Below are 26,056 nucleotides of genomic sequence, written 5' to 3'. Positions count from 1 at the left end.
GAGGTGGCACCATCAGATATATATTTAAGTGTGGAGGATGGACTAGTCCTCTGAAGAAACTGGAAGACTGAAAGCAAAGGAAAGAGGTGATTGTAGTAATCTGGATGAGGGTGGAGGTGATGTTGTAGATCTAACCTGCCAGTGGCAGAAGGCATGACAACGAGGGAATTAATTAGAAAGATGTTAGAGATAAAATCTAACTAGGACATATTGAGCCATTGGAAGTGAGAGGCAAGTAACTGCTGGGGTTTCTAGATTCGGCAATGGTGGCACCCTGCCCCCTGAGACAAGGCATAGTTTTGACTACATTTGGAGGGATGATCATGAGTTCAATTTTAGACAAGGTGAGCTCCAAATGTCTGTTGGATATCAAATTGAGACATCTATAAGGCATCTGGATAATAACAGCTAACACTTACTGAATAGGTACTATATATAAATATATATAGTAATATATATTTATATTTATGTATGTATGTATATATTTACCTATATATTTATATATGTGTATATATATTTACCTATATATTCTTATATCGTACCTATTCACTATATAAATATACTGTACATATTCACTAAGTGAATGTGCAGTTCCTTCTAAAGAATCACATTATATAAAACAAGAAGGCATTCAAATTTAGTAAATCTGTATTGGAGCCCATAAAGAGGCATTTTTAAGAACCCCTGGGGGATTCTAATGTAGGGAGATCACTTTGAGAAAGGCTCCCATGCCTGAGTATCTCTAGAATCGGGATAGGGACATACAGATTTTTCCAGATTTGCCTACAGCACAAGGAGATCTGCAAAGTCCCTTTGAAAAGTAAGGGTCTGAAATTCATTTACATTTGGTAAAGTGTAATTCTTTCATTCATTCTTTTTTTTTTTTTTTTTTTTTGAGAGTCTCACTCTGAGACTCTTCACCCAGGCTGGAGTGCAGTGGTGTAATTTCAGCACACAGCAACCTCTATCTCCTGGGTTCAAGCAATTCTCAGTCTCCCGAGTAGCTGGGACTATAGGTAAGCACCACCACACCTAGCTAAGTTTTGTATTTTTAGTATAGATAGGGTTTCACCATGTTGCCCAGGCTGGTTTTGAACTCCTGACCTCAAGTGATCCGCCCTCCTTGGCCTACCAAAGTGCTGGGATTATAGGTGTGAGCCACCACACCCAGCATAATCTTTATTTCTAAGAATCAAAGGCTAGTAGGAAAGACGTTTTGGACACTAAACAATTCCTACCCAACTCTAGCGTGATGAGATGTCTAAATGAATATGAAACACATGGACTGAAATATGAGGGCTTTTTAAGTGAGGAGCAAAGCTGTTGGCAAAACTGGATGGCGTTATTTTGATAAAACCCAGGGTACTAAAAACGTTTGACAAACCCAACCCATGACGGTCTGTCCTGTTTTCTAAAGGGCATGTTTCCCTTCAAACCATGGGGGTGTTACACTAAAAGAATCAAGTGTACGACAAGAATCTCAGTTGGATAGACTGAGAGCTGACCTTTCAAATTTGTTTGGACAGGCATATTTTTCTTTATTGTAGCTTGCGTTCTTTTCCAAGTTCTAAAGGGCAGTCATGAAACTCAAGAAGTTCAGTAAAAGGTGTTTGGGGAAATATATGTGTGTGTGTGTGTGTATAGGCATTATATATATAGAGAGTATATATTGTATATATAGTGTGTGTATATATATAGTATATATATTGTATATATTGTTACCATGACCATACTCATCTGACTAGTCTCATCCCAACTATCACCTCATTTGGAATGCTTCCTAACCCTAAATTCTATCTAACCCTATAAGAACACAGTGTTTTTGATATTGCTGTACTTACCAACTTATTTTATGATTAGTATCTGTTCTTTTCTGTGTGCCCTATGAGTCTAAGAGCTACCTGAGGACAAGGACTAGACCTTATTTAAAGCTTGAATCGTTAAGTCCTCAGAAAAGTGCCTCACAGTGGATTCTCATTAAACTTTCTTAGAAGGAAGGAAAGGAGTGAGTAAGCAAGGGAGGGAGGAAGAAAGGGAAGGAGAAAGGAGAGAGTATTTGGAGGGGAGAGGAAAGAAGGGAGAGAAGGGAGAGGAAGAAAAGGAAGAAGGAGAGAGAAAGAAAGGAGGGAGGAGTAGGGACAGAGAAAGGAGTTGGGAAGGAAGGAGGAAAGGATACAGTTCAAAGTTTGAATCCTAATAATGGGTCTGTTTATATTGTGTTTAAGAAGAAATACATGAACAATTACTAGGACTCTCCAAATAATTAATATTAAAATTAGATGAAAAACTAATCATGTGGCAAACCTCAACTCCCCCACCACACACACACACACATTCAATTGGACACAATCCTAAAATATCAGTTCACACTGGTTCACCTAAATGTCCCCCTAAAGAGCAGATTCAAAATTTTGGTAATGTTTCTCATAGACCAATTAGCAAGACTCAAATGACCAGGCCAAATGGATAGCAATCTGATTCACTACTGTGAAAGGAGACAATCTCGGTTAGTATGGAAGTAAACTGGTTTACATATAAATTATCTTCTTATAAAGAGCAAAAATTTACAAAGTCATAGTTTAGAAGCCATCTTATCTAACCTTTGCATGTGGCAGATCAGGTAAATGAAGCTCAACGAAGTGGCAGAAGCGGACTATCATCTAAATCAGGGGTATCCACATTGGCTTCCCTGGGCCACACTGGAAGAAAAAGAATTGTCTTTGGGATACACATCAAATACACTAACACTAACAATAACTGATGAACTAAAAGAAGAAAAAACACGCAAAAAAAAAAAAAAAAAAACTCATAATGTTTTAAGAAAGTTTACAAATTTATGCTGGGCCACATTCAAAGCCGTCCTGAGCCGCATGCAGCCTGTGGGTTGAGGATTGGACAAGCTTGATCCAAATGGCAATAAGTTCATAAGGAGAAAAGAATAATACAAAGCTTTAAGATTAGATAAATTAAAAGATCTAGTTATAAATCAGGAAACTATTATCAGGTCTGGCCACACTAATTAACGTTTTGAAATAATCTATTTATAGACAGAAAATAAGGCTTATTTTACACAAAACCATAATGGGATGAATGTTTTGGTGGACAAAGCAAAGTTCAAATTGTTTAATTCCTTGTGGGAAGCTTGAGTCTTGGCTATTGCATCCCTACTAAATGTTGGAATAGCAACATGTAAAACTAAAACATAACCATCAACTATGTTTGTTTTGTTTTGTTTTGTTTACTTTTTTTTTGAGATGGAGTCTCGCTCTGTTGCCCTGGCTGGAGTGCAGTGCCACGATCTCAGCTCACTGCAACCTCCACCTCCCGGGTTCAAGCGATTCTCCTGCCTCAGCCTCCCGAGTAGCTGGGACTACAGGCGCCCGCCACCATGCCCAGCTAATTTTTTGTATTTTTAGTAGAGCCAGGATTTCACCACGTTAACCGGGATGGTCTCGATCTCCTAATCTTGTGATCCACCCGCCTCGGCCGCCCAAAGTGCTGGGATTTACAGGTGTCAGCCACTGCGCCCGATCTAACTATGTTAAACATCAATAGTAATTTTGTTCAGGAATGCTTTTGACAAATAATTTCTGAACAATTATTATCTTCAAAGCATTGCACTAAGCAGTGCATGGGACACAAATACCAATAAGACTTAGACTGTGCTCTCAATAATGTATAATCTGATAGAAAATAAAGTCCCCAGATACTCACATCTGCAGCATGCAGGATTACATGTACAAACACATTGGAGGTGGCAGGATCTATCTAAGCCCATTCCAAACGGTAATCTACTGCTGGTCCTGGGAGGCTGACAAAAAAAAACACTGGAATTCTCCCACCCATGAGTGCACAAAAGTGAAAAGAAAATTGGGCTTGAAGTTTGAATTCCAGCTCTCCTCCTTCACTAGTTAGATGACCTTGGTGATTTTGGATTAACATTTAATTAACGTGCATCTTTATTTTTATAAAATCAATATAATAATAATGATCTAAGTTAAAACATGTGATTCTAGTATGCAGTATGAATATCTAATAATGATGACAATAATAATATCTAAAACTTATTAAGTACTTATTACATGCCTGGTGTTCTACATATTATAACTCATTTAATATTCAAAATAACTCTATAACATAGATAATATGAACTATTAATTCTATAAGTATTATATTTTATGGATGAGGAAACTAAGATACAGAGCAGTTAAGTAGTTTTCCAAAGAGCACATAGCTACATGTTAGAACTGGAATTCGGATCCAGGGAGACTGACTCTAAAGTCTATGCTTAAAAATGTTTGCTGAATGCATTCAGCAAGATCCCTATAAGAAAGGAGTTGGCAAACCTTTCATAAGAAAATAACTGTCTTCAATGCCCTTGAATTGAGACTTTTTGATGTAACATTGAAAACAGAGTGGAAAGACATGACCATCCTCACATCTAAAACAAGATGTAGTTGGGATCAATATTCCAGCCTAGTGAGATAAGGACTCGGTAAAAACTACAGAGAAATAGTTTATTTTAAATCATATTTTAGAATTAAGCAATATTTTAAAATGTATTTCATAATAAATAAATATTCTAAAGATTATTTCATAATTAAAAAGAAACATATTAAATATTTGAGCCCGCTATATCTTCCCCTGGCTTTTAATAAAGGCAAAGACATTTGCTTTGCTTGCAGTTTTTCAATAAACTATTGACAATATGTATCTATTACAACACAGTTTCATTAACTATGAGGTCTAATAATTTTGTCTTAAATCATCTCAATAAATGTATCTTAAATATTCTCAGCTTCCCTGTTTTTCTTCAGATGGGTAATTGATCTTTAATACAGAAACTTGCCCACTGTTGATCATCAAAATAGAGGAAAGAACAGTTTTATTTATAAATCCAGGGTTGGTATTACAATCCCTCAAACCCATTTAATTAAACAATATGATTAAAGTTTGAGAACTTATGGACAAAACAAACATGTAGGAAATATGCTGTGTGGTTCCATGGCTTCAAGAGCCCAAAGCAAATGCACCATAACCAATCTGACCAAGTCACAGATTCCATCATGCTAGCGCTGGGATGAATTCTAAAGATGACTTCATTCCACAGTCCTCCAATCTGCTAGTGTACTGGTATCACCTGGGAATTTCATTTTTTAAACTTTTTAAAAAATATTTCAGACCTACAGAAAAGCTGAAAACAGTACTTCACCCAGATTCACCGGTTTTTTCGTATTTTGCTAATTTGAGATCTTTCTTTCTTGCTTTTGTGCATTTCTGGTATTATCTTTGTTCTCACATCATTCTACTTACTGAATCATTTTAAAGTAAATTACAGCTATGATAACCAGAGTGGATGCTGTGGTCTGACACCTATATTCCTCCTCCCTCTTTAGGACTGAACTACTAATTCTCCCCATCAGCTGAAGAGTTTTGGCAATGAACAGCTTGCAGCTGAATCCCCTTCTGGAAATTGTCCTTGGCTAAAGAGACACACTTTGATGAATGTCATGCACTCTTCCCTGGGGCAGCGTACACCCAGTGACTGGCTGATGCAGTGGTATAAAGGTCTGCTCCACTTGCCCGAAATTCAGGACAACTCCATAAAGCCATCGCAGCCCCAGAGCTCCCTGTGCCATGAGCTGAGTTCTTTGTTATGAGAGTATCACAGCTCCCCTTTCTCCCTAATCCTACTTCCTCACTCCCTCACAAGTGTTGAGTCCTTATAAACTTGCTGAGGAACTTAACCTGTGAAAACTCTTAAATAAGTCAGTACAATTAGATTAATTATAGTATTTAAGAATTTTATATAATATAGTAAGTATAATAAGAAAATTCAGAAAATTTAACATTGATGCAATATGATAATCAAACTGTCCATACCATATTTTACCAATTGTTCTAATTTGTCCTTCATGGCAATTTTATTTTTTCTAATTCAAGATCCAATCCAGACCATATATTTTATTTAGTTGTCATACTGGTTTAGTCTCTGTTAACTCTAAATAATTCCTCAACTTTGCTTTGCTTTGCTTTCCCAGACACTGACATTTTTGAAGAACACAGATCAGTTATTTTGTAGAATGACCCTCAATTTGGGTTTGTTTGATTGCTTCTTTAGGATTAGATTTAGAATTTGGTGTTCCTAATTCATCAATTGGTTATACAACTTTTTCTAATTTTGAAAGTTATACAGCTAATTCTAAAATATTTTCCATTATCTTTAACTGAATTACTTGGCATATGATAGGCAATCTGCTCCACTGTAACCATTTATGTTAAAGCTATGTCTTTGGATTATAATGTAATCCTTTTGGGGACACTTTAAAATAATAATTAGGTATCCAAATTTAAGATTCTGTCACAACTACAAGGTATTTAACTGAGGCAAGTAACTGGGTGAATAGTTATCTTCTGTGATGACAAAGTCCACTCATATAGACCTTAAGAACTATTAACATATCATGCTCCACTTCCTTGCATAAAACTGACAAATTTCTTTTGACACTAATCACAAGATGCATCATGAATTCAGAAAGATTGAAGTGTGAAGGTAATAATATCCATTTTATGACTGAATCATGTGCTAAATACTGCATGCATCTTATTTAATACTGCACCTCATTTAACATTCACAGCAACTTTATAAGATTGCTATTAATAATATTCCTATTTTATGGATGAGAAAACTCAGGCTCAGGGAGGGTAAGTAACTTTTATAAGATCACATAGTGGGTAAACAGCATAGTCAATATTCAAACACAGATCTTCTATTTATTTTATACCACATATGCAGTTTCTTTTCCCAGTGTAGGCTTTCCCTAATATGAGTTTTATAATTCAGATTCCACACTCTCATTTAAAAATTCTGGGGCGTCTACACTACTGTATGCTCCCAAATTCCTTAAGTACCAACTAGAGCTCTGAAACTATGTTACACATTTTGAAGAACAGAAAAAAAATATGATAGAAGCATATCAACTTTCAGGAAACGTGCAATCTTAAATCATTCACAAATGTGAATGAGCAAAAAATACAAATCATCATTAAAGTACTAAATTGTACAGGGCTGTCCTACAGAAGTTCAGAGGAAAAAAAAAAAATGACCTTTAGCTAGAATAATCATTAAAGTCTATAAGAAAAATTGTCGTTCCAAAGAAACTTTCAGTAATTTGCAGCTAGGTATTAAATGACCTTGTTAATGAGGACAACTGACAATAATAGTAAGAAACCAAGAGTTCCCTTGCAAGGAAAGTGTCAAATCTATTGAACTAAAGTTGTCACAGGTTGAGTTCTTTGGCAAATGTATAAGGACCCAACACTTGTGAGGGAGTGAGGAAGTAGGATGAGGTAGAGGGGAGCTGTGATACTCTCATAACAAAGAACTCAGCTCATGGCACAGGGAGCTCTGGGGCTGGGATGGCTTTACGGAGTTAGCCTGAATTTGGGGCAAGTGGAACCTTTATAGCACTACATCAGCCACTCACTGGGTGTGGGTTGTCACTTTAGGGAAACTGGGTAATCTGGAGAGAAAAAGCCAAATATTTAGACTTATTATGATCTGAATTGTGTATTCCCCATCCTCCTAATTCATATGCTGAAGTCCTAACCCCTAGTACCTCAGAATATGACCATATTTCAAAATAGGATCTTTAAAGAGGTAATTAAGTTCAAATGAGGTTATTAGAGTAGACCCTAAGCACAGCGTCCTCACAAGAAGAAGAAATTTGGATACAGATTTGTGCAGAGGGACTTGCACAGACGGAAGACCATGTGAAGACACAGGGAGAAGAATGTCATCTACAAGCCAAGGAGAGAGGGCTGGAACGTATCTGTCCCTCAATGTCCAAAACAGGAACCCACCCCGCCTATACCTTGATCTCAGCCTTCTAGCCTTCAGCCCTGTGAGATGATACCTTCTTTCATGCAAGCCACCCAGTCTATGGTACTTCGTTATGGCAGCCCTAGCAAACTAATACAGATTCCTCATCAAGTTCAGATTTTGCTGAATAAAACGTATATGTGAGGGTAGTATAAGCAACAGTGATATATTTCTTTAAGTATTTTCCCCCAGCCAAATTCCAACAAGACAATTATGTCTAATGCACTGTCTGGTAAATCGGAAAATCTCCTGAATGAAATAAGAGCCTCTAATACCCAAAAGGGATGAAGTGAGTCATCACCACAGCCTGTGAATGAAAATAACTGCTCTGAGAAAACACATGTAAAAAATGACACCATGTGGATTAAATAGGGAAACACAAGTATATCCAGATAAATTGAGTGTTTTCCCTGTACCAATTACAGCTATTTTATAAATCCCAGATTATAAATCTTCATTCTTGCCTTTCTCTTGATCCTTCTCAGCTACAGTTTGTCATGAAATATTATTTCTTTCTTTCTTATGACTTTATACGGTAATCCAGTTCGACTATAAAAACAGAAATCTTGGAAGCACTATTCTTTTGTTTGAAGAAAAGATTTGGCCCAACTAAGGTTCTGTTATTTCAAGTAATATTTGATCACAAATTCTATCAAAACATCAGTTGACCCAATCTCATGCCCTCAAATCCACTCATTTTGCTACCAAAGTTAGTTTTTAGAATGTAGCTCTGATTGGTCCCTTTCCATGTTTAAAGACTACCATTAGTCACCCACCAAATATTGACTGAAGCCCAAAGTCCTTAAGCTGGCAGAACCTTCACAGCCTAGAATCAGTTCTGCATTTACAAAGAATAGTCATCCTCCACCCCACCACCATATACCCTGCTTGCTAATACATGGCTACACTTCATTCTCCAGACACTGTTCCATTGCACTGCATGCATGCCACTATCATTGCACATCTATCATAGCACCACCTATCATTATGTTTATGATGTACATGTACATGTATGACTTTATCATCAGATTATAGTCACCTTGGAGTCTAAGACCTGGTCTTCCATGTTTTTCAGTATTGCCAGTGGCAGTGGCACAGGAGTAGTGACATTCAATCATTTTTCACCTTCTCAGAGAGGCCTTCACTGAATTCCTTAGCTAGGATAGTAATTCTCTCTCTCCACCCCTTGTCCTGCTTTATTTTTCTTCTTAGCACTTATCAACATCAGACATATGACATACATTTTCAGGGTCACGTATTTTATAATCTCTCTCTTCCCACTTGAAAATAAATTCCGGAAAGGCACGACTTTGGCCCATTCACTGCTTTATCCTCAGTGCCTAGATATGTGGACACTCAATAAATAGTTTCTGAATAAGTGAATTCATTCAGCAAATATTTATTGGCAGTTTACTATGTGCCATGAAATATTACAGAAACCAGCAATCCAGCAGTGAACCAACAAAGGCCTTTCTCCTGTGGAACTCAATACTCTCTGGAAGGAGGCGATAAATAAGAAAACAAAAATCTCGCTATATACAACTTCAGATAGTGCTAGTAGGTAGGCAATTACTATTTCTGTAACTGAATAGAACTTACACTGATTCAGGATTTGCAAATATTTTGTGAAAAACTTAATTTTTTCAGGTATTACAAAAAGTAATATGTGAATTAATTTATTTTTGGAAATACTAAAATCAATACAAGAATAAACTATGTAAAAGAAAGCATCATAATACCCCTGTAGTAATAAAAATAATGTATTTTAAAAGATAGAATTTTCAAATGTGTTACATAAAACAAGACAAAATAAAGTTTCATTAGAAGCATAATACAGGGGTACTTTTGTGAAGTATACAACATCATAAACATTAACTGCAAAGCAGCTTTGACTAATTATTTTAATATGACACATATAAAGGGATAAAACTGGGAAGAATTTTTATATGTAAAATATATTAGCACTGCTTAATAAGAATAATGGCTGGTTTATATACTACTTGGAAATCCATTAATGCAAGTGATATTAAGGATCTGCATACATCTTACCATCTTAAAAAAAAAATCCAAGCTTTGCCACAGCATTATTTGGTACCTGATATGTCAAGCCCTGTATCTGTTGTCATTCTGAACTGGAAATCTAGTCTTTTATGTGGCCAAAGACACTTAGTGGTATTTTAGGATTTTAAAAAAAATATTGAGCCATAGCTATAATAGAAAAAGTTATATAACATGACTTATTAACTTGAGGACTCCACTTCTGATTAGCTTGGTCCAGAGGTAAAGGAGTATGAAGAGCCACCTAAAAAGCACAGTATTTGGGAATGTGGATTGGTGACTCATATTTGGACTTCATTAATGAGACGTTGGGTTCCCTAGGGAGAAAGGACTGTTATCAAAAACTACTAGAGGCTAGAGAGAGAATCTCTTTAATAAAATATGAAAGGTGAGGAAATATAAGTAACTCTATAATCAAAATGTAATGTGGCATAAACACTTAATTCTGAATTCGTATAACTGAAATATATAGCATCTGTAAAGACCATGTTTCCAAAATTTTTTATAAGTTTCATAGAATAATGTAGAATTGATATAATTTTTGGCATTCTAAATTTTAAGCTGGTTAATGCCAAATTCCAAGATTTTTACATTTTAATTTTATTCCTAAAGGAAAGGAGAAAGAAGAAATTCTTGAAATCTCAATAATTAAAATTTGGCAGAAGAACATTATTTCTACTACTTCTTTCATATTTTGTCACAAAAAAAGTCACGGAAGCAGGAAAACAATTTTTAAAAGCAGTTCAAGGCAATTAATCATTTGAAATACAACTACTTCAAGGAAAGTCAGGACATAACAAAATCTATCTTGGCTCACGAAAAAACAAACCCTTATTGTTTGCAAATGTTTTGAGAGACCTCTTAAGAGATCTTTATTTTTTTCTATGAGAGTACAAATAATAAATAAATATTTTTAAATGAAAATGGGTAAAAGTTTTGAGACTTTATATTTAGTACTTAGGATACTACCTTGATGTAACTACCATTTATGTATTTGTTTCCCCTCTCCCTGATTCATTTCTGTTTAGACAGATCAGAACTTCTCAAAGTTGACTGGTTTCACACGGAAGCTAGAAGACCAAATTCAGGACTGTACCCATAAAGAAGAATCACCTGGCATGAGAAGGTGACACTCATGATTACTCTACCAGTCTTCAACACGTAGTTACCTTCCATTATTTATTAATGTTATTCCCACCAAAAGAGAACTCTGATCCAGTTATTCAGTGTGCCGTACTGGCTTGGTAACATTCAACACTCTCCATCACCACTACAAGCACTACAGAGATCCAAAGATTCTCACCCCTTCCAACATCCTAAACCAAAAGACATATTCAGAAACAGGAAATAACAAAAGTTTCATACTCTCTCTTTTTTATTGAGACCTCTGAAGACCTCCCACCCACCCCCACAAACACACACCCATGACTAGAATTACAGTTGTTATTTCAGTGGGAAGAAATGACTCAGGACAGGAAATGAGAATCTGTTAGATGAGAAGAGCAGTCTTCTCATCCCAATATTTGAGACATTCCTCTTTCATTTTCCTATGACTCATGCTTCTTTCGGGCATCTTGTTGGAGGAGGAGGAGGAGGTGGGCAAACCCAGTGTTTTGACCAAAAAATAAAATAAAATCCTAATACCAAAAGCAATAGAAAAATTCCAAGAAATGTATGGAGAAAACAAGGGCCATTGATCTAAAAATCTACAGTTAGTACACACTGACACTGGGCAACTGGGTGGCTTCAGGTAGTCTCAGTTAACAGAATTCATGTTTGTATTGTAAAAAGGAAAGATCAAGAAAATCTGATTTAAACTAACTAAACAATAAACTTCAAAAATAAAAGCAAATTTGTGTTTCTGAGATAGGGTTTTGGAGAATGATGTCCTGACATTTGTTTGTAATGGAAAAACAAGAACTAACTAGATTTGTAAATACATGCTGGACAAAAAACTCTAATGAATGGCTTATAACAGACATGGAAACTTACGGTTGAGAAAAATTTTTTCAAAAAGAATATAGCAGGGAGCTGAGAATGAAATTTAATTTTGGAAGAGTAAAATTTGCCATTTGGAGACCATTCACTCATTCAACAAATATTTAATGAGTTCCTACTATGTACCAGACACAAACTAGGTCTTGGTTTTATGGTGGTGGGGAAAAAGATGTCATCATCTTTACTCTTTGGCATTAATTTTTTTAATACTGAAGAATAAATTTTAATGAGTACCCTGAGGGCTGTGGTGTATTAGTCCATTTTTATACTGCTAATAAAGACATACCCGAGACTGGGCAATTTACAAAAGAAAGCGGTTTAATTGGACTTTTAGTTCCAAGTGGCTGCAGAAGCCTCACAATCATGGTGGAAGGCGAGGAGCAAGTCACATCTTACATGGATGGCATCAGGCAAAGCAAGAGCTTGTGCAGGAAACTCCCATTTTTTAAACTGGATTATGAGGAAGTCCTCTATGAGAAGAATTACTTATAAACTAAAGCCTATAGGACAGAAAGAGAGAATGAGGAGAAAAGAGTTTTAGGCCAAAAACAAATGAACAACAAACAAACAAAAACCAACCTTCAAAAAACTAAAATAGGTATGGCTAAATCGTGTGAAAGAGGAAGTTTTTAGGAAGTTGGAGAAGCACGCTATGATAACATCATGTATTGTCTTGTGTATTATGGGAAAGCATTTGAAATCCTAAGAGGGGTTTTTAAAAGTCCGAGATTTAAGATTTTACAAAGATCTCTTCCGACACTGAATGGAGAAACAACTGAAGAAAGGACAAGTGTGGAAACAGAGAGAATAGATAAAGAAAAGATACAATGAGATTGTAGCTTAGCCTAGTAGGGTGACCGTAAGTTGGAGAGAAGTGAATTGATTCAAATATATTTTGGAAGTTGAACAGATGACATTTGTGACAGACTGGATGTTAAAGATAAGAGAAAGGGATATATCAAGAACCATTCATAGGCTTTGGCAAGAATATATAAATTGGTGGGAATTCTATTGACTGATGACAGAAAGATTCAAGGAACAGCAGATTTGAATGGGAAATAGAATGTTTAATATTAAGCATGTAAAGTTTGAGATACCTGAAAGTAATTTTAGGTGGACTGTTAAGTAAGCATTTGTTTGTTGGGTCTAGAGTTCTAAAGGGAGGAATGTGTTGAAGAAATTAAGCTAGAGAGTTTTTGACATACAATTAGTAGTTAAATCCTCGGGAATGGCTGACATCACCAAGGTTAATACTCCACTGGTATGCACCAGTACAGCCAAAATGGTCCTTGACCTTTCTACACCCAGTTAGTAAACAGATCAGAGACTCTAAGTATGGGTTTGATAGCAGATTAGACACATTTGAAGAAAGTGTTAGTGAAACAGAAAATAAGACAGAAGAAAATATCCAGAATTTTAAAAAGCAGAAAGACAAAAAGATAGGAAATATAAAAGATAGGACAGGAGATTTAGAGGATACAGCGAGTAGGTTTAACATAGGTTCAACTGGAGCCCTAAACAGAGAAGAGAGAATTGGGAGAGTATTATCTGAAAGGATAATGACTGAGGAATTTCTGAGACTGATGGAAGACATCAATCCACAGGTTGAAAAAGAGCTCCAAACCCCAACTAGGATTAAAAAGATACACAATTAAACATCACAGAAAAACTGCAGAAAATAAAAGACAAATAGGAAATATTAAAACCAATCTGAGAAAAAGAGGCAGATGACCTTTAGGATTAAAAATCAGACTGACAGCTTGCTTCTCAAAAGAAACAATGAGAACCAAAAGTTAATGGAAGGATATTGTTCATGTGCTTAACAGAAATAATTGGCAAGCTAGAAAGCTACACCTCCCCAAATAAATATTGAGAATAAACATAAAATAAAATTATCTTCACAAAAAATCTAAAAGAAACATAAACCAAACTAAAGGAAATACTAAAGAATATTCTTCAGGAAAAAGGGAAATGATTTAGATGGAAGATCAGAAATGTAGAAAAAAGGAAAACAACAAAAATAATAATATGTGGATAGATGTAGATGAACATTGACTGTATAAATATAGAAAGAATTAAAATGCACAAAAATAACAATATGTAACTTGGAAGGTCAGTAAATATTGCTCACTTATTCTAAGTCATTCTAATTAATATCTAATATTAACATCTAATATTTAATATTAATTAATATTAGATATAATAAGTAAGGGATTCAGGCTATAAACTCTAGAGTAACCACTAAAAATTGCACAAAATAAAGGACAAATAGGATCTTTTTTTTAGGAGATGAAGTCTTGCTATGTTGTCCAGGCTGGTCTTGAACTCCTGGACTCAAGCCATTCTCCTGCCTCAGCCTCCCAAAGTGCCAGGATTACAGGTGTGAGCTATTGTGGCCCACAAATAGGAGAGCTTAAAACCAACCAGAGGAAAAAAGGCAGATTACCTTTAAAGGATTAAAAATCAAATTGACAACTTGCTCAGTAAAAGAATATAAATAGTAAAAGAATACAAAATTCCTGGATCAATTGAGGAAAAAATATAATAATAAATGAAAGTAGGCCAAGCACGGAATATAGAACAAGTGCAATAAATAGAAAACACATGGTAAGATGATATAAATACAGCTGTAAAAGTAAATACAATACATATAAATTAACTAAATGCTTCAATTAAAATAATGATTTTCAGTTATGTTTAAAAACAAACTATAGACTGTTTGTGAAAGACACAGCGAAATCATAAGAAAACATACAGAAAAATTGAAAGAAAGGATCAAAATAATTTTGCCATGCCAACACTGAGGAAAATAAAGGTGATATAAGTAAATTAACATCAAATTAGACTTTACAGCTAAAAGTATCATGGAGATGAGAAGGATCCTTCATAATGATTAAAAGATGTAATTCACAAATAAGATATTACTGTTTTGAATTCATATAAACTTAATAACATGGCCTCAAAATAAACAGACTGACAAAAAGGACAAATAGACAAATCCACAATCATAGTGGCAGAAGTTTACGCTCACCTCTTAGGAACTCCTGTGGTTTGAATGTGGTTTGTCCCTTCCAACATTCTGTTGAAATTTAATTGCCAATGCAACAGGGTTGTGAGGTGGGGGCCTTTAAGAGGGGATTAGATCATTAAGATGAAGTAATGTCTTTTTCACAAAACTGGGTTAAATCTTTTGAGACTGGATGAGTTCTTGTGACAGCAGGTTGTTATTAAACTCGTCAGCCTCTTCGCTCCCTCTCTCTTTACATGCCCTTTTCCCTTCCACTTCTCCACCATGTTATGCAGCATGCAGCCCTCGCCAGAAGCCAAAAATATGCAACTGCCCAATCTTGGACCTACCAACCTCCATAATCGTGAGTTAAATAAATCTTCTTCCTTTACAAATTATGCAGTCTTGGATATTCTGGTATAGCAACAGAAAATGCACTCAGACACTAACTGACAGGGGAAAAAAAGGCAAATAATCATCAGGGAGAGAGAAAATCTAAACAATTCAATTTTAAAACTTGACCTAATAGTCACATATGAAGTACTTACTTATAAATTCCTAACACATTCTTTTCAAACACTCAGAACATCTATTGACAAATATAGTGGGCATAAAAAAACTGAATGAATTTTAAAGGATTGAAATTATATGTCATATGACTATATGTAGGCTAAACATCAATTACAAAATTATAGAGAATATTCATATGTTTGGAGACTCAAAAATATACTCCTACATACCCAATGAATCAAATAAAAGTTTTAATAAAAATTAGAAAATATTTTGAATTAAATGATAACAAAATTCAAATAACATGGATACAGCTGAAGGAGTGCCTAAAGGGAAATGATAGTTTCATATTAAAAAAGAAGAAAAACTGAACATTAATAGGTAAGCATCTATCTCAAAATATTAGAAAAAAAGTGTGAAATGGATCTAAGAACAGTTTAAGTTTAATAAATCTAAGAGATAAATCAACAACATAAAAAAACTATGCAAATATAGATCAATAAAGACAAAAGTTTGTGTGCTGTTTATTCTGTTTGACCCCAAGATCCATTTTCTGCCTTTCTCAATCTCAGAAGGCTGACCACTATATTCTGCAAACTTAGCCTTCTGATAAAGTTCAGACAAAGGGAGGCACTGGTAAGAGACAGAATTATAGGAAGAAAACAAGGAATCAGGCAATCGTTTCTTTGTTTCCTCTCTGCCTCAATGCTCTAGTTGTGGCAGGTGCTATGTCCCTCTACAAGCACACCTCTTATCATAAGATCCATTCATTCCTATTAATGCTATACTCTTAGGTGTCTTTCCTGTAAATATATCAAGCCCAGTAATGGCAATGGCTTCTTGTTGTTAGAACCTGAAAGCTTCAAAATCCTTCGTTGGGTTCCCTAACAACATACCTTTAGATATTTCCTTCATTAAATTCTCTACAAAATCAAAGCTGTGCATACCTTTTCTTTTCCTTTCAGGACATTTGTTTTCATTAAACACTAATGGGATTAATAGCTCCCTGTGGAGATTCATCAAGAAACAAAAACAGAAGACACAAATAATCAATGTTAGGAATAAAAATGGGTATATCATCACTACAGATCTTTCAGTCACTGAAAAATTTTAGCAAAGAAAATTCAACAATTGATAAATAGAATGACAATTATGTTTACATTGAGTTTCTTTTAGGCATAAAAAATTAATTTACTATTTGAAAAATTCGATGTAATTCCTATTACAGAATAAAAGATTATAGATGATCTTTTATTAGTATGGATAATCTTTTATTCTATAATAGGAATTACAAAGAAATATTTTTCATAAAAATGAAAGATTACAGATAATCTTTTATTCTGTAATAGGAATTACATAGGATTATAGAATTATTTTTCTTTTCATTTTTTTTGAGACAGAGTGTCACTCTGTCGCCCAGTCTGGAGTGCAGTGGCAGATCTCGGCTCACCACAACCTCCGTCTCCAGGGTTCAAGCGATTCTCCTGTAATCCCAACGCTTTGGGAGGCCGAGGTGAGTGGATCACCTGAGGTCAGGAGTTCAAAACCAGTCTGGCCAACATGATGAAACCCTGTCTCTACTAAAAATACAAAAAAATTAGCTGGGCTTGGTGGCGCATACCTGTAGTCCCAGCTACTTGGGAGGCTGAGGCAGGAGAATCACTTGAACCCCATGTTTACATTTGTAAAACAGATTTTATTTTAATGAGTGGTAAATGCTATGAAGAAAATGTCATTCAATAAGTGTATGTAACAATAGAATCTGACCAAAAATTGGATGGTCACAAAAAAAGAGTAAAAGTGGTTATGTATAGTGACCTTTGACAACTGAAGTCGCTCATTCCCTCCTCAAATTCTCAGAGAACTGGCATGTGTTACTGATAACTAAATATTTGTTTCTCAAACTATATGGAAAAAGTAGATAAGAGAAATATAATAAGTAAATACGTTGTTTCATGCTGAGTGGATAATCATGATTTTTACAATGTCAATGCTCAAGATTTCTTTCAAGAAAATTTTACGTGAATTCTTATTTTTGTTTAGTTTCATGTCTCTCTCAGTGTTTTTTCTGAAGCACAGCAGACTAACTGGCTGGAACAAAGCAAGGATGGGCCCATTGTTCCCATCACTTCAAAAGTTTCCCTGTGCAGAGTGCTGAAAAGTTCATACCTCCAGAGAAAACTAATCAGAAGCACAGCTGTTCGACAGGAATGAGAGGTTATGGAAAGCAGAGGCCCAGGAATGACAGCAGCCAGAAAATTATGGATGATTTTCCAATAGAGTACTGCTTGAAAGCGGGGCCAGGAACATTTGGTGTCCTGGTCAAGTGAATGCCTCATGTTTCTTGTGACATGAGGTCCCGACGAAGATGTAGCGACATTGATGACAACTGGATGTGGAGGTACTGGTTTGTCACTACAGAACTAAGCGATGATAAAAAGTAAAGCTAGGTATCACTATGTTTGATATCTCCCATTTGTAAGAAACAAGTAACAGGGATCCTAGAGGCTTAACTAAGAGCAAAAATGTAACACTAAAACATGAGTCTTTAAGCTAACAACATTTATACTTCTCCCCCCACCGCATCCAAATCAGGACTTTGTGGCCCAAACATTATTGGGCATGATCAGGATGGGCCTGGGAGAATGACCCATGACCATCTGGCCAAACACAGCTGCAGAAAACAAGCCTCATCATCTGGAAAAAGCTGTGATGGACAGAAAATTGGAAGGGCTGCCAAGAGAAATGGTGGATTCCTCACTAGAAACACTAGAAACCCTCGATATGGGGCCACTCCAACACAGGACAGGCTTTTCCAGTGATGACTGATGCAGCTTGTCCTTTAGGATCTGTCTCTCACATTACAGTGGGGAAGGTGAACCATTACAGTCATATAATTACTTCCATAGATTTTTTTGGAAATTCAGATTTTCTGACACAAAATTGGCCTCACACAGCTCCTGTGAATGTCAACACAATTCAAAGGCTGGAAAGTGGAGAGTAGTCAGTACAAACAAGTTCTGTTGCTTAAATTCAGCCCTGTCCTCATTTAACATCAGGTCAGCATCAAATGATCTCTAATTTCCTTTCCAGACAAACTGTATAGTTTCCTTTTTCATCAATTTCAAGTAGAGGTAAAAAAAAAAAAAAAAGACCACCAAAATTTGGGAGGCTGAGGCAGGATAATCGCTTGAACCAGGGCATCAGAGGTTGCAGTGAGCCAAGATCGTGCCACTGCACTCCAGCCTGGTGACAGAGCTAGACTCTGTTTCAAAAACAAAACAAAACAAAAAATCCACTAAAAACAAAAATGTCATCACCACCCTAGCCAAGACCAAGTGTGAGAAATAGTATACAATCACTCCAAGGTGTTCATAGGAAGCCGAGTGCCTATGCCTTCTGCTAGTGTTTTAAGAAAACTGATAACAAACACCATTTGCCAAGACAAAGGCATAATTTTCTTTGTTAAGATTTTGTTTGGAGCGAAGAATATGAAGGGAAAAAAACCTAAACATGTGGCATAGTTTCTACATAAATGTATCTGAAAAGGAACCCTCTACCACATGCAAAGGAGAGTCTGATTAGAGGGCGAGAAGCTGAAGTTCCGAGTTTAGGATCTAGGAATGAAGTTCTAGTGCGAGTTGACACCAGTGAAGGTAAGAACAGACCAGAAGAGAACTAAGTACGGAGAGCAAAAAGTGAAAAGTCCTGGCCAAGACTTTCATTCATTCAGCGAAGTTTTACAATACCCATACATCAATTCAATTCAGTTCAAAACAATGATTGGCCATCTACTACTACAAGTCAAGCACATGCTAAGCACAGTTGAGGATACAAAGTGAAATAGCACGTAGTACATCTAAAAAAATGCATAGTCTCAGAAAGAAAACTGGTACATTTTTATTAGTGAAAAGATAGTCCAACTCTCACTATCACTTTAGAGGGACGTGAACAAAATGGCATACTAAAAGGACAGAATTTAGAGTCACCAGACCTGGATTCAAACCCTGACTGTAGCAGTTATAAGATTTCGTGCAATCACTCAACATTTCTGGGCTTACTTTTCTTATTTGTTAAATAGGAATGATATTTTGCTTGCCTATAGAATGGGTTGAAATGAAGGTGTGTGAGAACTGCAAAGCTCAGACACACGGTTGCTCATAATGGTATCTCACCTAACTACCATCTATTCTGACTCTACTGTGCTGCACCTCACATCCCCAAACACTCCCCAGTCTGCCCACCCTGCAGCCCTCTTTTCTTTCCAGAACTCACATTTTAGGTTACCTCCACCTGGTAGCTCTCCCTGAACCAAACCTCACCCTTAGAAAAAGATATAGTACACAGTCTAATCATATCATTAACAAACTACATTGTAATTCTGTGCTTACTTCCAGCTCATTGGATTATGAACTCCAAGATGATACAAACCATGTCTCATGCCTTTTTAAATCCCAATTTAAATCTTTAAATCCCAAGGATTTTCCTTGTAGTGGTGATGGATTTATTCTTTGTTACCCAGTCTTCTTTATAACCAGTAGTACATAGCCAGGTTAGGAATAAAGTTTGTGACCATAAAAGAGGATGCACAACTATCATCGCACAGGTCTCCTCAGGTCATTAACAGTATGTGCTAATTTCACTACAGCCCAGAGAATACACAAGTATGAGCGTCATTATGAACTCATCTAATAAAGTGACCACAGGTAGGTATCTAAGAGGTTTGCCTTACTTATTAAAAATACTTCTTTATTTACAACATAAGTAGTATCAATCTCAGCAAGCAAAAACAATAAGAGGATTAATGAAGAGAAAGCTGATGAAAAGGAAGTTCAGTCATGTTCCTTATGACATACACAGCTCCCTAAGAACACACCATTGAGTGGCAAGTCCTTTTCTAGATCCTAGGATTAGGGTTCACGTTAAGTGAAGCAAGTATTGACCAAAATTGAACATGTTCCTTGTACTTCAGTTCCATCTTTAAATTCTCCTCTTTGGCAGAAAGATACTCATAGAATTTCAAATTGGAGGTAAACAAACATACAACCCAAGCCTTGACTTGTTACTGAGCATAATAAAACAAGCTGCAGTCTTCCCCAGGGCTATTAATACTCAGTGCTTGAAAGTACCACAATAAATGTACAATTTAATATAGTATAAATTTGCTTTATATTATAGAAATAGAACCTTGAAAATTCATTGCAATTAATAACCATTTTTTATGGAAACTTAAAATTTCATTTGTCTCTCCAATTTTAAATCCAAATATCTCAAATAATGATTGGAAACTGGCAAATGGGTCATTTATAAAGTTACTAGGTTTTAGCTGATGTGTCTTCTTCTTGATCAGCAGACTTGACCTCAGTGAAAAGCAGCTAATACATAATAATCTTTTAAAAGACCAATGGCCTACCTCTTTAGAGCTGAATGAATGCTACAGAGAGCAGGTTATTTCCACTTGCTTTCATCTCCTCAGCAAATGCAGACTCTGAAAGAGGTGTTTGAATACACAGGATTTGGTAGACCACGGCCACATTTTGAGGGCAGGGCTATCTGAATGAAAATATGATCACTCTATAGCTATAATACAAATTATCTTACAAAATTATAATATTTCATATGGAATTGGACATCAGAAGAGACAATAATCATTACAGAGTACTCAAAAGTCAAGTTTAGCATAAATATTATTACTCTGAATTTTCAGCTCTTGGCAATTTGAAGCCTTAAAGGATCTTTTAATGTCAAAGAGGTCTTTCCAGACCATACGTCTGAAAATGAAAATAAAATATCCAAACATACTGTATCAGATTTTACTTTTTGGGAGACAGACATTGGAAATAAATTTATAAACAGAAAAATGTGCTAGCTATAATAAATAAAAAATTGGAAAGAAAAAGGAGTTCTTTCCATCTCTCTCTCTTTTTAAACAAAGGCTGCCTATAAACTACAGAACCTTCCCCAGATATACTTTGGCACTGCTAGGGAAAGCATTTCTGGTATGTAACAAATCACAACCAATTGTTCTGCCATGGAATAAAAAAAGTCAGTATTTTGTTGTCATTGGTAAAAATTCTACATGAAAAGCAGCCTTTCACCATCCGCCCAGCTAATACTTTCTAGCAAAATGAATTTATTATACTATTTGTTCCCTCTTAAAAAGCATCCTAAATTTGTTTCCCAAAATAAAAATAGAAAGGTGGAGCTTCTTTGATATTAGCTCATGAACAAACTAAAACACGGAGAACAGAAATAAATCAATAAATCTATTCTATAAAAAATTTATTAATAATACAATATAAAATTCTGGTTATGCAAAGATGCTATCATTGGGGGAAGCTGGTAAACGGTGCACAAGAGTACTCTACTATTTTTGTAACTTTTAGTGAATCTCAAATTATTTCAAAACAAATGCTAAAAAAGCAGTTATCGTTTCACCTATCCTGTCCTATATCCTATATGTGAAAGTCCTGAGTGAGTAGAAAAGTTTTTTGCATTCCTCATTCCAAATGCCCACCTAGAATACTAAGGTTTAGAATACTATAGTCCACGTACCACAATGAATAACAGACATAACAATACTTTCAGTCACTTGCCAAAGAAAAGACACTTGCCAAAGAAAAGACTGTAACTGGAGTCAGCTCTGACAGAATTATTAGTCATCCTCAGAAATTCCATCAGCACAATCACTATGGATAATAAAGAATCATCTGAGGGGCAGTTGGAAGAAACATATAGAATCTCAGGAATAAAAAGTTGCCTCTTGCCTGTAATCCCAGCACTTTGGGAGGCCGAGGCTGGTGGATCACTTGAGGTCAGGAGTTTGAGACCAGCCTGGCCAATATGGTGAAACCCCATCTCTACCAAAAACACAAAAAAGTAGCAGGCCATGGTGGCGGGCACCTGTAATCCCAGCTACTACGGAAGCTGAGGCAGGAGAATCGTGTGACCCCAGAGGCAGAGGTTGCAGTGAGCCAAGATCACGCCATTGTACTCCAGCCTGGGCAACAAGAGCAAAACTCCGTCAAGGAAAAAAAAAAAAAAAAAAGGATTGCATCTTACCCATGGGGCGGATCTAAACCACTATTCTTCACCCATATTTGTACACTAGTACATTAACTGAAATTTTGAGCTATGTACAAAACTGAGTAAACACTAGGTATACATATATATATTTTTCTGTTTGGGACAGAAAAAATAGTAAATGTGCTTATCCTAAGAGCTTTAAGTTCTTTTCTAACAAATACAAAGGTGAGCTACAATTTTCTATTCTTCTTCCTTCTCTATTGGTTCCCTCATTGTTTACAAATGAAAGTAACCCACAGCTGCCCTGCACCCTGAACTCTCTATCTTTTCTTTAAAAAAAAACAAAAACAAAAAAACAGGGTCCTTACAACAAACAGATGGCACACTGAAGGCAGAAGGGTCTGAGGATGCTTTATTTATAACAAGATGATATATAATGTGTGGAAGTATGTGAGGGAAGAGGCAGTAAGTAGGTCACTTGAAGGCTCATAGTACCTAAGGATCTGTTGATACTCCTAAGCACAGTGGAAGAGGAGTGAGGTGACCACAACCCAAGAGGAAACTCGTCATGTCAGATGGTCACCTTTGAAAGAGAGCCAGCCACTGAAAGTAAACTCGGGAAAAATGCCCACAAATATGACCAAGACTCCTGTTGACCAAAAGCATCCAGAAGCTAGAGGCACCAGAGTCTGACTAGTCTATACCTATCAAGTTTCTAGGGGCCAGAGCCGGGTGAAGTAGGTGTGAATAGAAAGAGACAGATCTGGAGAGGTGACTCCAACCTAGCCAGTATATCTTTCACACCTTATGAACAGCATGCTAAACTCATTCTTGTTTTCATGGTAGCAGAAATGAAAATAATTATGTAAGTCAACAAATATGAAAAAATACAGAATGTGATATCTACTATAGATATTCAAAATACATTTGTAATCTCCGATACTTGTGTAAGATAACCTCCAAGTCTTAGGTGATTTTGGGAAAACATTTTAACATTCTCCTAAATAAAGCAAATCAGTGAAGATATATCTGATTTTATAAATACAGTCGTGCATTGCTTAATGACAGGGAAATGTTCTGGGAAATGCTTCATTAGGCATTTCGTCACTGTACAAACATCACAGAGTGACTTCACAAGCCTGGATGGTACAGTCTGCTACACACCTAGGCTATAAGGTGTGACCTATTGCTCCTAGGTTATAAAACCTACACAGCATGTTACTGTACTGAATACTGTGGGCAACTGTAACATAATGGTAAGTATTTGTGTATCAAAACATATCTAAATATAGAAAAAATACAGTGAAACTATCTTTTAAAAGATAAAAAATGGTACACCTGTATAGAGCACTTACCATGAATGGAACTTGCAGGACTGGAAGCTGGTCTGGGTGGGTCAGTGAATAAGTGGTGAGTGAATGGGAAGGACTAGCACATTATTGTACCACTACTGTAGACTTTTTAAACACTGTATACTTTGCCTACATTAAATGTATTTTAAAAATGCTTTACTAGGCCGGGCGCGGTGGCTCAAGTCTGTAATCCCAGCACTTTGGGAGGCCGAAACGGGCGGATCACGAGTTCAGGAGATCGAGACCATCCTGGCTAACACGGTAAAACCCCGTCTCTACTAAAAATACAAAAAATTAGCCGGGCATGGTGGCGGGCGCCTATAGTCCCAGCTACTCGGGAGGCTGAGGCAGGAGAATGGCCTGAACTCGGGAGGCGGAGCTTGCAGTGAGCTGAGATCCGGCCACTGCACTCCAGTCTGGGCAACAGAGTGAGACTCCCTCTCGGAAAAAAAAAAAAAGCTTTACTCAATAACAAATTAACCTCAGCTTACTGAAACCTTTTTACTTTATAAACTTCTTAATTTTTTTTAACTTTTTGATTCTTTTGTAGTAATACTTAGCTTAAAACACAAACACAATTGCAGAGCTACCCAAAATATTTTTTCTTCATATTATCATTCTGTAAGCTTGTTTCTATTTTTAAAACAATTGTTTTTAATGTTTTAAACTTTATTTAAACTAAGACACAAACACATTGGCCTAGGCCTACAATATCAATGTCTTCTGCCTCCACATTTTGTCCCACTGGAAGATCTTCAAGGGCAATGACATACATGGAGTTGCTATCTCCTGTGGCAACAATGCCTTCTTCCAGAACGCTCCTGAAGGACCTGCCTGAAGCTGTTTTACAGATAACTTTTTTTTATAAGTAGAAGTAGTATATTCTAAAATAATGATTAAAAGTATAGTACAATAAATCAGCCAGTAACATAGTCATTTATTATCATGATCAAGAACTATGTACTATACATAACTGTATGTGTTAGACTTTGATATAACTGGCTGCACAGATTTGTTTATATCAGCACCACTACAAACACAGAAGTAATGTGCTGCACTATGATATGGCAACAGCTACGACATCATTAGGTGATAGAAATTTTTCAGATCCATTATAATTTTATGGAACCACCACAGTATATGTGGTTCACCACTGATGGAAACGTCATTATGTGGTATGTGATTGTATGCATATGACTGATTGCAAAAATTAATAAATGATTTTGAATTATCTTGTTTTTTATTATCTCAGCCACTAAACACTAACATTACCAGGAAGAATCAGTAGTTTCCTAATTATATCCTATGTATTTTTTTTAAAAAACCATCCTCGTGTGTCAAATTCTAAGAGGTAGGAGATAGAGAACCAGGCAAAGCACTAAAGATCCAACGGTGGGACTCCACATCATACATCATTGCTATGGAGATACATCATGTTAATTAATATTGCTTTTTTCATTTGCAAAGACAAACCATGCCTCTCAGATAAAGACTTGAGAAGATGTGATGATATTAATTTGCTATCTCTGTTTAGTAACTGGGGCCATAGTGAGATCCCACAAATAGATTTACTCAGTATATACATCAATTAGTGTGGTCACTTTTTGAAAACACCAATAGCTAAAAATAAATTCAAGTGCTTTCTTATTTTCTTTGAAACATTTTTCCTTTTCTCAAGATAAAATATTTGAAATAAATTAACAGAATCTAGTTTGTTGCCTAGTCCAGCATTGTCCCTCCAAAGGGAGGCTTAAAAAAATACATGCTGAATGAATGACAGTGGTATTCCCAATTCTGAGGCCTTTTAACATTGACAGTGTATGTCCCACAATCAAGGACTTAACAATTAACTGTGTGATAGGATCAAAATACCACAGTTTTGTATCAGCTACTGTATTCCGTCATCCCAGGAATTTAACTTTCCTGTGTTTAAAAGACAGGAGGGTGGGGGGAAAAAGGATCAGATGTCTGCTGAATACAGGAAATCCACACCAGGCTATAAACCAGAAAACATCAAAAGCTGCACCAGAAACTCTGGACAGACTCTACGAGACTCCATTTCTTACTACTATTTAATGAGAAAGGCAATAAATTCAACATGAAAATCACAACTTGTACTCTCTCGTCAGGATCTCCTCAAAAATATGTGCAGAAAAGATGGCTAAAATGCTTCCAGGCTTGCCTGGGAAGAAAGAAAATATGTGTTTGGGTCATACTCAAATA

The 26,056-nt window shown here is 36.0% G+C and overlaps 1 long non-coding RNA gene across 2 annotated transcripts in view; it reads right to left on the bottom strand.

The window, feature by feature from the left end:
* The window catches only part of LOC103215100 (uncharacterized), a 280,042-nt gene that overhangs the window by 233,304 nt on the left and 20,682 nt on the right, over nt 1-26,056 (bottom strand). For both annotated transcript variants that reach the window (XR_012092807.1, XR_005238024.2), the window contains exon 2: nt 2,601-2,699. This is a non-coding gene — a long non-coding RNA (uncharacterized lncRNA). The remainder of the gene's footprint in view (nt 1-2,600; nt 2,700-26,056) is intronic.

Source organism: Chlorocebus sabaeus, chromosome 4, assembly GCF_047675955.1.
Source record: "Chlorocebus sabaeus isolate Y175 chromosome 4, mChlSab1.0.hap1, whole genome shotgun sequence".
NCBI lineage: Eukaryota > Metazoa > Chordata > Mammalia > Primates > Cercopithecidae > Chlorocebus > Chlorocebus sabaeus.
Note: the sequence above shows the minus strand (reverse complement) of the source record. Positions and strands in the feature narration are given on the sequence as shown.